The sequence below is a fragment of the Chrysemys picta genome, chromosome 14 (assembly GCF_011386835.1).
Source record: "Chrysemys picta bellii isolate R12L10 chromosome 14, ASM1138683v2, whole genome shotgun sequence".
Classification (NCBI taxonomy): Eukaryota; Metazoa; Chordata; order Testudines; family Emydidae; genus Chrysemys; species Chrysemys picta.
The window spans coordinates 33,016,814-33,031,856 of NC_088804.1; the positions used below are offsets into that span (position 1 = coordinate 33,016,814).

A 15,043-nucleotide genomic window follows, 5' to 3' on the forward strand; every position below is an offset into this window, starting at 1 on the left:
TGCATAATCCACAAAATACATGGAAATGGCTTTCAGTAAATAAATACTTCTACCCCTTCCCCACAAACTATTTGAAGGCATCAATCCCACCATAAGTTGGGTGTTTCTAGGAGTTTTGTGAGCCAGAACAAACATGAGGAACATACTCTAAACGTGTGATCACCTCCTGTTGTTAATGCTTCATATTTCCCAAATGCCTTGTCCGGTTTGCATCAAATTTTTCACATAAATTAAACCCTAGCATTAAATCATGCCTGAAAATTTTCCGGGAGATGGGTTTAGTTTTGGAAAAATTGAGTTCGGGAGAGGGTCAAAACCATTATTAAAATGGACGGCTACTTATCAGGGGAATAGAAACTATGTAGCTTCCGTCATATACTATCCTAACAATTGCATTGGCTTTCTAGTTCCTGGCAAAAAAGAGCAATCCAATAGAATACTAACAGAACTAAGACAACAGAGAAACACTGTGTCATAGGATGACATTTCTGGGTAAGTTATGAGGTGTAATTAAACATTACTGAGTGCACTGATATTCTTCCTAAGGCCTTGGGCCTTACACTCCCACTTAGGCAGACATTAATAACTAATAATGCACACCCTGTCGTTCTTCACTGCTGAAATATTGTATGCTTTTATGAGAATTTGGTACTCAGAAAGATTGCCTTCCTTCAAAGGATATCTGTTTTACCTCTATGTAGTGGTCCACATTGGAGAGAAAAGCCTGTTTTAATCTCACAGACAGCTATATCTGTCATCAGTATGAAGGCACTGCCATGCATTTACTCTGCTGAACAAGTTCATCTGACTCCTATGCCTATGGTTAACAAATGCTTAGTGACACTAATATGTTACTGTGTCCAGAATTTGGATGTCAACGTTTTTTCCTCTCTGTTTTCTGAGCAAAGCAAGCCCATGTAAAAATAAACTTCCTTTTTGTTTTTCCTCAAGCAAAGGGCATTCTGTTGGCCCCCAGTGGCAGAACATCAGTGCAGGGCACTGGACTTGATGACCTCTCAAGGTCCCTTCCAACCCTACACACACGCACACTTATAAACAGGCTGGCTAGCAGCACATAAAGAAGATGCAAGGGAGATGCAAAAGGAGCAAAAAACATGATCTCCATGTTGATGAATGATTCATGGCATAGATAATTCTAAGCCATTGGCTTTGAAAATTGTACTGTACGCTGGTATAAATTTTGGTGCAGTTGCATTCAGCTTTATTTATTGACCAGGTTATATTTTTTTCCAGATGATTTACTGAAATTGATGTATACTTAACTAATTGTAATGAACACTGGAATCAATCTGTTAGGGAGTAATATTTGCAGACAAGTGCTCTTAGGTCGAATACAAAAGCAAACTCTATAGACCTTAACTCGTATTATGCCAGCAAAACAAAAAAAGGACTGAATAAAGAAAAATAGATGGTGTTACTTATATTTTTGGAAACCAGCCAGCATGCTTTTTGCAAACACCTGGTAGTGTTAATAGGCACTTTCCATTTACCTCCATAAAAACACATATAAAAGGGGATAAAGAATGTTTCTGAGATGTATTGATAAATATGTACCAATTTATTTGCTATGATTTTCTGATGGAGGGGCAACGAAGAGACTATAAACCGGAACACTTTCTACTGCCATAGTGAAGAACTGTTCACGTGTGGTTCTATCTTTGTCGTATTCTGTCATTCTGAGGTCAACATGTCCCTTTTCAATCACATGATATGTTGGGAACGAATCAATAAAGGGAAATCAGGCCTCACCACTCTATTAAGAGTTCAACAAGTATGTGGACAAGGGTGATCCAGTGGATATAGTGTGCTTGGACATTCAGAAAGCCTTTGCCAAGGTGCCATAGCAAAGGCTCTTTAAGCAGTTCTGGGATAAGAGGGAAGGTCTTCTCATGGCTGATTAGGAAACAAAGGGTAGAAATAAATAGTCAGTTTTCACAGTGGAGAGAGGTAAATAGCAGGGTTCTCCCAAGGATCTGTACTGGGACCACTGCTATTCTGCATATTCATAAATGATCTAGAAAAGGTGGTAAAGGTGCAGACAATATAAAATTACTCAAGATAGTTAAATCCAAAACTGACTGTGACGAGTTACAAAGGGCTCTCACAAAATTGAGTCTCTAATCTGGAGTTTTGTTGCCCAAAGTCAGTGCTGATAAGTGTAAAGTAATGCACATTGGAAAACATAATCCCAACTATACAAACAAAATGATGGGGACTAAATTAGCTGTTGCAATTCAAGAAACAGATGTTCATGTCATCTTGGATAGTTCTCTGCATTTTTGCCTGCCGCTGCACACTGAGCAGATGTTTTCAAACACACTACTAGGAACTATTAGGAAGGGGATTGATAAGAAGACAATAAATATCAAAATGCCACTATATAAATCCATGGTGTGCCCACACCTGGTATACTATGTCACTCCATCTCAAAAATATATTAGATCTGGGAAAAGTTATAGAGAAGGGCAACAAAAATGATGAGGGGTATGGAACAGCTTCCTTATGAGGAGAGATTAAAAAGCTGGTGACTGTTCATTTTAGAAAAGAGATGACTAAGTTGGAGATATGATAGAAGTCTATAAAATAATGACTGGTGTGGAGAAAGTGAATAAGGAAGTGTTAATTAGCCATTTAAATAACACACGAGCTAGGGGGTCATGCTATGAAATTAATAGGCAGCAGGTGTAAGACAAAAAAAGAGGAAGTACTTCTTCCCACAACGCACAGTCAACTGGTGGAACTCATTGCCTGGGGATGTCATGAGGCCAAGTCTATAATTGCATTAAAAAAAGAATTAGCTAAGTTCATGAAGGATATATCTATCAATGGCTATTAGCCAGGATGGTCAGGGATGCAACCCCATGCTCTGCGTGTCCCTAAAGCTCTGAATGTCAGAAGTGGGGACTGGATGACAGGATGGCCCATTTGATGCTTGCCCTGTTTTGTTCATGCCCTGTGAAGCATTTGGCATGAGCCACTATTGGAAGTAGGATACTGGGCTAGATGGACCATTGGTCTCACTCAGTATGGCAGTTCTTAGGTTCTTACTCATCCCTGATCAAAGTAATTGGCAAAATGGCTAAGCTTGCAAAATATGTTCTTATGTGAACATAACTCACCCACTAATAGATGATTGCAGTTGCTGTGATCATCTTCAGGCAGGTGAGTAAGCAACCTCCTCTGACACCAAAGAACTGACCGGCCGGAAGCGTGCATCGGAGATCAGGTGAAATCCTGGCCACATTGAAGTGAATCACTACAGTCATTGCCATCAGTGGAGCCAGAATTTCATCCATGTCCAGTGGAATGAAAGAATTACTACTGTGGTACACCTGAAACCTACCTGCAACTAAAGCGTGTAAGTACCAGGAACCAACACAGAAGTGGTTCTCCAGTGGCCACAATGTCTTGGTTTGCTTAGCTTTTTTTTATGGGACAGAAGACACATTTAATCTCTACTGAGGCCAGGTAAGCGATTGTATTAGAGAACGTCCTGCCAGCAACACTGCAATAATTTGACACGTCAAGGTTGAATAACTCTTTGTTAGGGGGTTAAGCTCATGACCTTTCAAGCCAAGCACACTTATACTAACTAGTTTACCATTGGAATGATCAATATCCTGTAAGTGAGAAAGTCTAGACTGATCTTCTTTTGTCCCTTTGCTTTAGTATTGATAATTATATCTGGCTGGGGAAAAATTGCCTGTACATTACACACTCTGTATTTGTCTTGACAACATTCTATATGATTACATTGTCATAATTTCAATGGCAGCCTATCAGCATTTCATAGTGTGCATATATCCTGAATTTACACTACAATCATTATTTCTCCATATGTATGTTTATTATTTATTGTCCATTTTTTGGTTTAAAAATCTTTGCCAAGTTTCATGGCACAACTCTCTGCAGTTTCTAATCAAACACTGTAAAAAAACCTGACACTTTTCATTCCAGGTCTGTTGTCTGGTTTAAGTATGTATTTTACTTCAATTTAAGTATGTTTCTGGCTTGATATGTATTTTTTTTTCAGTCAGGGTTCCCAAACTACAGTGAAAGCTGAGGACATGATGCCTTATTGGAACACATCTTTTGGAGTCAAGGAGCTCTGAGATGTAAAACAGACTAGGAATGCTACCGTTGTACTTGTTAATAAATACTAGTAGCTACGTTTTTGTAGTGGTTTCCATCCCAAAGTGTTTTATGAGTAGGATTGACTTTAGCCGTTTCTGAAGTTCAGCCACCTCTGGGATGGGATGTGGCAGCAGTCTGACAGCACTACACAACAGGGTAGGAGGAGAAATGAAAAATAGTGGTCTTTAGATCTATGCCAACTGAACAGTCAAATGAGCCTCACACTGCATGTACCCATCGTTGTGAGCAGAGCATCATCCCTATACCTAACCATCAGATAGTCCAGGGGTGGGCAAACTTTTTGGCTCGAGGGCCACATTGGGGTTGCAAAACTGGATGGAGGGCCAGGTAGCGAAGGCTGTGCCTCCCCAAACAGCCTGGCCCCCGCCCCCTCCCACTTCCCACTCCCTGACTGACCCCCTCAGAACTCCTGACCCATCCAACCCCCCCTGCGCCTTGTGCCCTAACTGCTCCACCGCCCAGAGTGCTGCCCACGTGGCAGCATGGCTCTGCAGCAGACGAGGGACAGTGCGGGAGGGGCCAGTGGCTAGCCTCCCCAGCTGGGAGCTCAGAGGCCGGGCAGGACGGTCCCGCGGGCCGCATGTGGTCCCCGGGCCATAGTTTGCGCACCTCTGCTATAGTCCTATCCAAGTCTAGAACCAGCTTGCAGCAGAATTAAATTCTCAACCTGGTTCTGATGTCTCTATCTATGGCCCACTTGACAAGTTGTTTTATGGTTCTTCCGTTTTACTTGGCTTGGCCACTTCAATAACCTTTGCACATTTTGCGTGTCTGATTGGCTTGAGTACAAAGCCAGATCAAGTCCCAAAGTACCAAAAGCCAGCATGTTACCCAGTAAAAATGGAGAGAGACAGCTGAAGTATGCAGCATACCGCAGAGTTGAATCCCAGTGGCAGTGGGCCTCCTATGACTTGTTATTGGTTAGTGAGCTTGGCGTCTAGGCTTGGGACCCTCTGCTCCATCATCTCACTGCCTGCATTTGGCACGGTAACTCACTGTTGTGAGAAGCTTTGACCTACAATTTTAAATTCTCAGATTTTTTATTGCATTGCCCTGGCCCCATTGCCAAATAACTGTGCAAATAGCTGTCCTCACTGTGGACTTTAACCCTTCTCCCATCCACTCCATGCACACGCACACGTACTCACCACCTCTCTTCTGACTTTATCAGCTAAAAAATGAATCGTCTCCATCCTTTTGCCTCCTGGCCTGCAGACCTTTGCTAACAGACTATGGGAGAGCAAAGTCAAAGGGAGGGGGAGGTTGGTGTCCAGCGTGAACAAAGCTGGATGAGGCCCCTCAATGTATTTCATTGCATACGGCCCAGCAAAACCTAGGCCTGTCCCTGTGGGCAAAGGAATACCATGTGGAACAGCACTGAGCCTGAATGGAAGTGCTAAGACAGTGGTTCTCAAACTTTTGTACTGGTGACCCCTTTCACATAGCAGGCCTATGTGAGTGTGACCCCCTTATAAATTAAAACACACTTTTTTGTATATTTAACACCATTATAATTGCTGGAGGCAAAGTGGGGTTTGGGGATGGAGGCTGACAGCTCGCGACCCACCCATGTAATAACCTCACGACCCCCTCAGGGGTCCCGACCCCCAGTTTGAGAACCCCTGTGTTAAGAGCATTAGAATATTCTGAATCAGTCACAGCTGGGGTGCATATGCATTACTTCAGATAGCCTCATATAGAGCAGTGTTTAAGGCAAGGACTTGGGATGCCTGGATTATATGATGATGGGTATATTCCAGATATGACAGACAGATGGATAGACGCCTGCTGAAATCCTTCACTGCAGGGCGTTGCATCAAGAAGAAAATATAGACCAGGGGTCGGCAACGTTTGGCATGCGGCTCGCCAGCACATCCCTCGCCCGTGCCGCTTCCCGCCACCCCCATTGGCCCGGGACGGCGAACCGCGGCGAGAGGGGGCCGCAATCGGCCGAACCTGCCGCGTCAGCAGGTAAATAAACTGGCCCGGCCTGCTAGGGTGCTTACCCTGGCGAGCCACGTGCCAAACATTGCCGACCCCTGATATAGACAGATCTTTGGGATAGAGAGTGTGTATTCCCAGGTACAGTACCTCCCTGTTTTTAACAATGCTAACCACATGATTTAGTGGATCGCTTTTCTTGGGTTTCTCTTTTTTCCAGGTTGTAGCATCAAAAATAAGGTTTGCTGCTTTTACAGAGTGCTTTCCAACTGGTGTTTCATGAATTAGCCCCATGCTTTAAAAAAGATTGCTCTGGCAGAGAGAGCAGAGTAGTTGTAAAAGTGTCAAGGTGTTATGAATGTCCTGATGACAGAGCCCAGTTGTTATCTGCTGGGTAGTGAGGGAGGATAGCTAATGATGTGCAGCATGTAAACCGTTTGTTGCTCTAATCCATCTGTGTGGAGGGGAGTGAAAAAGAGGGGAGAAATCCTGGGAAAATTACTTGGACAGCTGGAGATAAAGTGTGTACTGATGGAGTCATCCAGAGGTAGCTGTCAACATGAGCAGTGTTTGCATATAATACAAGGCAACTCATAATTTTTTTTTCTGGTCTGTGCAAAGAACTTGATTAAAACACAGTATCCTCTTACCAACTGGTCTCCATTTTTAAGTGGGGAATGTGATTTTAATCAATGTGTGGCTGGGTGGCTTTGGTACGCTCTTAACACAGAACAAAGATCAGGCTAAATCTAGCTAAAACAAGATGTACAGATCCCTTTGGAGAATCTGAGTGAAATGGGAAGCAGTCATTTTATTAATTCTGCTGTGTTTTATAGACCTTTTATATGGAACACTGCCCATACAACTTCACTACCTAATTAAAAGGGGCTCATCAATTTGCTGGACAATTGCTTATTAAAATAATAATTTTAAAAATCCCTGAAAATCAGTCACTCGAAAGGAGTGAACACAACAGTTTACCAAAAGTCTGACAATATTAGTTGGTAATCTTATAAAAGAGCTATACAAATTATGCACATCTGCAATTGCCTTGGAGACAAAGTTAACCTTTTTTGACTGCTTTTGTGCTGTTGGTGTTAGGTTTTTAAGTCTTATGCATCTTATAAGCAGTTACCTCATGCTTAGGAGACTGCGAACATGGCCTAAATTAGGGGCTTTGTTCAGTATATCCAATTCTCACACCCAGCCCTTATCCCCAACCCTCCCCACCATTCCTATGCGCTTCTCTAGTTTAATCCCCCTTTACAGAATCTGGTTTGCATAGGCCAGCTATATACCTACTTCAGTGCAGGGGACCTCTTGAATCCCTTTCCTGAAAACTTTCAATCTATAGACAAGACAGACAAAAAGTGGTAGTTAAGAAGTATTATCATCCCTATTTTATCTAGGCGGCATAGACACTAAGGGACTTGGCCAAGTCACATCAGAAGGTGGTGGCAGAGGCAGAAATTTTGCTCATGAGATCCAGTCCAATCACAAAGCCATCCTTCCCCTCCATATTGCAGCCTGTCAAGTGTACAAAGCCAGCACATTGCTGTGACATGGGCTACTATTTTGCGTCACCAGTTGTGGAGAAACCTGTTTGCTCTTCCCATGAATGGGTTGATAAGATATCAGAGCATCAGTTTGCCACAAAGAATTAAGGAGAAATGGCCAGCCAAGCAGTGTCCTTCAGAATTGAGGCCATTCCAGACCCTGACATGTATGTTTCATTGACTGGTTTTACTCAGCTCAGGAGTTAAAAGTATTGCCTGCCTAACATGTATCACAGTTTCTCAGAGCCGCCTGGACGGTGTCTTTGTAGACAAGGGTAGCGCATCTTCCTCTGTGTGACCATTCCAGTTTTAACTCTGGAGAGCTGAGGTCTAAATCCATCCAATATACCATGGAACATAGCTGAAAGGACTGAAAACAAGCACCATACGCAACCAACTGGGGGGAGAATTGGCCTCCTGAAGCCCTTTAGGCACCCGCAATAAAAGCTCCACATCTTGTGAATATTGGATTTCACAATGCAGACTCTGCCAGGAATTGACTGCAGCATGCAGAGTTAGCAGAGATTTAACACCAGGCATTTTAGCATTTTGACTTAAATCCAGTATAAACTTCTAAGTGACCTGGCTGAGCTCAGTCTCTAGTGGACAACGGTCAGCAATGCATCACAAAAGTGCTCGGCCTACAGAACACTCTGGAATAGAACAGTGGGGAACACGCAAAAGAAGCCTGAAATTTGCTTTCAGTGGGATGGCATTACGTCTCATCTTAGAGAAGACTTTCTCCCTCTCCCACCTAGGGTTGAAGCCAGCTTGGCCTGGGCAGAGAAGAGAAAAGAAAATTACACTATGACCATTCCCAGTGCACCTAGCCTGCAGACGAACTAGAGGTATTTTCCTTTCAGCAAAACTGCTCCTTTAAGCTTTACGAGCAGTAAAAATTCATGCATTACAGAGGCACAGAAATGAAAAGGGGGGAAGTGTTGCATTAGAATTAAGTACTGTTTTTAATATGACACCTGTCAGACTTATTGTTAAAAATCCGGAGAAAGGCTCCTTTCAGAAATAACAACATTGCAGCAAGGTTAGTTATAACACAGTGAGTCCTGTCAACACTTGCAATTAGAAGTTGTTTACTATCTAGCAAAATAGCTCTGCAACATCAATGTTATATGGACATCATGTGTTGTTTCAGTCTTAACTGAAGGCTCAGAGATAATCCTCTGTTCTAATACAGCTCACAGCCAAGCTCGGAGATTCTCACCACAATCACATTACTTTCCTAATGACACTATCACCCAACCAGAGATTAAGTGCTGCTTTACAGTCAATGAATGGTGTCACCATGTTTAGGCTGCTAAACAATTAAAGGGTCAATTTACAGCGTGTTAGTGGGGGAAGGCATGACAAGCAATGATAGGTTGTGATAAACAAGAGCTGCCAGAGATCCATATATTCCGGGGCAAATATTTCTGGCAGAAAGCTATTAAGGGGCATCCTTTTTATTTACAGCCAAATGAATATGTTAGGAGAGCAATCCCCCCTCTCAAGATGCACTTGCTCTGTTTCCACTGCAGAACGGGCTGACATTGTTCACACTGCTCTAGTGTCACATCTGCCCTCTGGGCGAGACGATTTTCATCCTCATGCCACTGAGCCAAATTTTGTCCTGCAAGGGATGCCAAATGTGTCACGTTATTTGTAAGTCACCAAGCACTAGTAGTTAAGCTCATACCACAAAATTAATTTCAATTATGCCTTCAGCCAGATTTCAAACAAAGACTCTAGAGACATAACGGGAAATTAATTTATTAAAAAGCAATAGCTTGATAATGCACATGATGATAGAATAAATGAATATGTTCAATATCTTATAAAACAGTTGGCAATCACATAATAGAGCATTCATTGTCAATTTAGTAGCTTGTCTCATTATACTCAGCAAATAGAAGTAAAATGGTGTATTATTCATGAAGCAACATGCTTTAATTACTTTTAGTGCACATTTATTTTTCCGAATGTAATATGAGTTAGATTCATCTATAACTGTAACCTAGCTTATGTATCTTGAAGCAGTAACATAAACTGTAAGAGACATCTTGTGAACACAGTAATCAGTTTCTAGGAAGTATTGCAATATTTCTATGTATTTCTAAAGTATTTGCAATATTTCTAGGTATACTATGGAAAAGTAACCTAAAAAGACAAACTGAGATGCCACCCTATAGTAGGATTATATCTGCGACCATTTCAGTAAGACTGATATTAAGTTATCTGATGATTTTATCAGACATCATTTCATGTTTCAGAATTTGCTGTTTTTACCTGCCATAAAACTTAAAAAAACAAAACAAAACTCATCATGTTTGTTAACTGGTTTTACAGACAGAAATCTTCCTGTTAACACACCCCTCTAACTTAATTTGGTATGAAGGTCTCACATACAGAGAAGGTCAGGTAAAGTCCACTGCTCATTTCAATTAAAATGTCTTCGAGGATTTATAAGTAGTAAACTGATCTTGCCTATATTTACTGGTTTCCTACAAGCCAGCCCGTCTACTACTAAGTACGGTGTTGTAGCACATTGTTGATTTCCATGTACAAAAACTCCATAAAATAAGATGACTTAAAAATACAATTAAAGTCTAAATCTTTACACCCATTAACATTTAGGGTCCATTACCTTACTTTGTCTCTTGCTATATTAAATGCTAGGATGTTTTGCGCTTGGTCTATAATATTTGATTCTGGTTCTATTTATAAAACAAATGTAATTTAGCTACCGGTAAATCTTGGGTATAATTGGTTAGCAAGTATCTGCTAGCATGTAATAACTTTGAGCTATAGAATTTTTTTTCTCCTGTTCTTCTCTTCTTTGTCCTTCCGGACTCATGCACAGGGGCAAGTCAATGGCGATAGACATATTACAAATACCTAGACTGACATGATTGATCAAGCCTCTCTCTAAGAGCTGGTGTACTGGATATCATCCCGAAGCTGATGCCCATCCCACTTGGTAGGATTGCTACAGAAGAGCTCTGACTGACGCACACCTGGCTTCCTCCCCACATAAGAGTAAAATACCATGGGCCAGCACAAGGGCTGCGCAGCCTTTAAGTCCGACAAAACCCCTATTCTGAGATCTTGCATGAGACTGAAGTCATGTGTGGCCCTTTTCCTGGCCCTCCGCCCAGGGAGAATTAAACTCCCGTGTTGAATTATGTTTGCCTCACAAACACGGGACCTGGTTCTGGCGTGAAATATGCCCAGTGCAAACACCATGACTTACACCCTGTGATAAAAGTTGCAAAGGGTATAAATCAGGGCAGCATTTGACCTCTGAGAGTAAAGTGACATTTTAGTTTGAAAGATGGCTGAAGCGTGGTAGCACAATTATGACTCCTTTTCCCCAGTCCTCACTAAACCTACTCTAGACTAGTTTTTATTGGTCACCAAGGATGAGTTTCTAAGGTTTTTAGATTCAGGAACTGGGGTAATAGCATTGCAAGGGCATGGCCCCATTTCCTTCCTAATCCTGATTTCAGTTCCCATTAGTAACCTGAAGCCATGGCTGTTTAATCCTTAATTCCTGGCACAATTAACATCTCATATTCAGGAGGACTTTTTGAAAGGAAATCTGTCCCAGCTAGGTCAGCCCTAGATAGCCTCTTTACTAAATGGGGTGAAATCTGCGATAGGCTAAGTCAAAGACAGTAATACTTTGTTTAATGGGGCAATAGAGCAGAGAATCTGTTAGTCTACTCTGGTCTGATGGAGTAAGAGTCAACACCCTAGCAATTAGAGTTAGTGAGGGATGCAAACTCTCAAGCTATTAATGAACAGTGTGAGTAATTCTACAGGTTTTGATGTAAGGCTGAGACAGCATCTTCAGCAGAGGAAAATACAAATATTACCAGGGAAGCCAAAGAAGAAGTGAAAATTCTTTCTTCAACACACATCATTGAAGATAAATGGCCAGATTTTTCTGCACTTGGCCTGTTTTTTTAGGGGAGGGGGGAACAATTTGTGCCCGCAAATAACTACAGCCACATTTTGCACCCACAATTCATTGCAGGAGCGAAATACTGGTAGTTAGGTGACTGCCTGGTGCCCACAAATCTCAATTCGATGTATGCCTAATATCTGCACCCTCAATTATTATGGGTGCAAAACTGCACGTACACAAATGACAGCTGTTTGAGAGTCAACTAAGAAGCTCCTCTCCTTTGTTAAGTTCTTTTTCGTATTCTGTACAATGCTATTGGGCCCAATTGCCACCACGTTTTGCACTGCTCCACCTGAACAAAGATGTGCTAATGCCAGTTTATCCAGTCAGTGGAAGATACCCCCTTCCCCACCGCAGTACAGGAGAACCCCAGGAAGTAGCTCTACCTAGTCACTAGCATTACAGGCATAGATGGGGAAAAGGAGCTGTGATCAGATTTGCCATATCCCCTCTCTGATCTCCAATTGCTGTCCTGGGGGCGGTTGGCAGCTTATGTGAAATAGAGCAGTGCATCCATCTGATAATAATTTATACTGGGGATAAGACTGTGATGAAGATGGTCCCAGATTTGAGGGGAATGCCAAGGTATCTTAAAACCACAACCCTTGCAAACTGGGCTAAACCCCTGATTCAGTAAATTGCGTAAACATAACACTGAACATTAAGCAGGTGAGTAGGCCATTGAAATCGATGGAACTATGCACTTGCTTAAAGATAAGCATATGCTTTACTGAATCAGGGCCTGAATGCTCCTTGGCAGTAGCAAAGAATCCAGCCTGTTCTTATTACTTTGAAGTTAAACATTTCTTTTAAAGTGTTTCCACTTAGAGTATATAAACCTTACAGCTCCCACTTGAATTTTACAGTCTTTAGTAAATTCAGAAAATAACTGCCTTGATTTTTCTTTAAAATAAATCAAATGGCTTGACAGTACGTCCATTAAGGTATGACCAATCGAACTACACATTAGAACAACTCTCCCTGGCAAATCAGTCAGTGCTTTGAATAGGAGAGAAAAACCAACAGCCCTTTTTCCAGAACACAAACCACACTCTTTGCCCCAGTGGTCTTATTGGCGGTTTAATCCATATGTTTACTGCACTTTGAATGAAATACAATAGTTCTGCCTCAATACCCTGATTAGTCTTAATTTCCTAATTTTTACATTAGTCCCCTGGTTTTTGAACCCTTTAGGAATTTGTACAGTTTACAATGTTCAAAATCCTTTCATAATTCCAGGGCAACTGTTTACACAAATACAATTATAGCTGAAAACATACATACTACAAAATATATTTTGTGACTCTTCTCTTGAACAGTTTCAGAGTAGCAGCCGTGTTAGTCTGTATCCGCAAAAAGAAGAACAGGAGGACTTGTGGCACCTTAGAGACTAATATGCTCTAATAAATTTGTTAGTCTCTAAGGTGCCACAAGTCCTCCTGTTCTTCTTCTCTTGAACAGATTGTTTTTATTGTATTTTTTTGTTTCTTACTAATGACTAAATTTTGAATCACTGGGAATCTAAGAACTGCTAATAGCATTTGGGACATAATTCCTATAATCATTTTCTGGACTTGAGTCTTTCATTCCCATAAAATTAGCGTAACTTTTCACAGATATTTTCATAGTTACACTGCTTTCTTCTCTACTGTACCAGAAATATGACCCCTGACTTAAGCAACTCTCTATCCTGTTTTCCTTTGTTGAAGACAGAAGCCAAAGGACTTGTGAACAATGTCACGTCTTTATAATCTGTCTCCAAATTCACACTAACATTTTTCACTGGCTTTCTGCATTCTCTTGTTGATTTCTAAACTGTGACTATATTTGAGGAATCTTACATTGTTCCATGATACATTCTCTTATATTTGACACCCCACATATAATTTTCATGCCTAACTAGCCTTTGAACAAGTTTCTGTTACAGATTTCTAAATCATCCACCCTACTTAATGTAAAGAAACCTAGGGTCAATGCAACATTAACACTAAGAAAGCATGAACTCAGAAATCAGAGTTCAGGTTGAAAACGCAACATTATATCTGCTCTCTTGTTCTTATGCCTGAAAATACGGTCTTTCCTTATAGTAATATACATTATGTGTCCAGTTCTGGGTGGCACATTTCAGGAAATTGGAGCAAGTGCAAAGAATAACAAAAATGATTAAAGGTCTAAAAATCATGTCCTGTGAGGGAAGATTGAAAAAATGGATTTGTTTAGTCTGGAGAAGAGAAGGCTGAGAGGGGACATGATAACAGTTTTCAAGTACATAAAAGGGTGTTACAAGGAGGAGGGAGAAAAATTGCTCTCTTTAACTTCTGAGGATAGGACAAGAAGCAAATTGCAACAATGGCAGTTTAGGTTGGATATTAGGATAAACTTCCTAACTGTCAGAGTGATTAAATTGCATAGGGATATTGTGGAATCTCCATCATTGGAGATTTCTAAGAGCAGGTTAGACAAACACCTGTCAGGGATGGTCTAGATCAGGGGTCGAGAGGTCTTCTAGTACAGCACTGCACTCAAGGCAGGCCTAAGTATTATCTAGACCAGGGGTCAGCAACGTTTGGCACGCGGCTCGCCAGGGTAAGCACCCTGGCGGGCCGGGCCAGTTTATTTACCTGCTGACACGGCAGGTTCGGCTGATCATGGCCCCCACTGGCCGCGGTTCGCCGTCCCGGGCCAATGGGGGCAGCGAGAAGCGGCGCAGGCGAGGGATGTGCTGGACATAGCTTCCCGCTGCCCCCATTGGCCCAGGACGGCGAACCGCGGCGAGTGGGGGCTGCGATCGGCCAAACCTGCCGCATCAGCAGGTAAATAAACTGGCCCGGCCCGCTAGGGTGCTTACCCTGGCGAGCCGCGTGCCAAACATTGCTGACCCCTGTTCTATGATATCTGTGAAACATATCTGATACACTGTCTATATCATAGAATCATAGAATATCAGGGTTGGAAGGGACCTCAGGAGGTCATCTAGTTCAACCCCCTGCTCAAAGCAGGACCAATTCCCAACTAAATCATCCCAGCCAGGGCTTTGTCAAGCCGGGCCTTAAAAACCTCCAAGGAAGGAGATTCCACCACCTCCTTAGGAAACACATTCCAGTGCTTCACAACCCTCCTAGTGAAATAGTGTTTCCTAATATCCAACCTAGACCTCCCCCACTGCAACTTGAGACCATTGCTCCTTGTTCTGTCATCTGCCACCACTGAGAACAGCCGAGCTCCATCCTCTTTGGAACCCCCCTTCAGGTAGTTGAAAGCAGCTATCAAATCCCTCCTCATTCTTCTCTTCTGGAGACTAAACAATCCCAGTTCCCTCAGCCTCTCCTCGTAAGTCATGTGTTCCAGACCCCTAATCATTTTTGTTGCCCTCCGCTGGACTCTTTCCAATTTTTCCACATCCTTC

At 42.1% G+C, this 15,043-nt stretch overlaps 1 protein-coding gene across 1 annotated transcript in view; it reads right to left on the minus strand.

Annotated features, from left to right (window-relative positions):
- Positions 1–15,043, minus strand: part of MAF (MAF bZIP transcription factor) — a 245,140-nt gene that overhangs the window by 11,839 nt on the left and 218,258 nt on the right. The window lies entirely within an intron of this gene.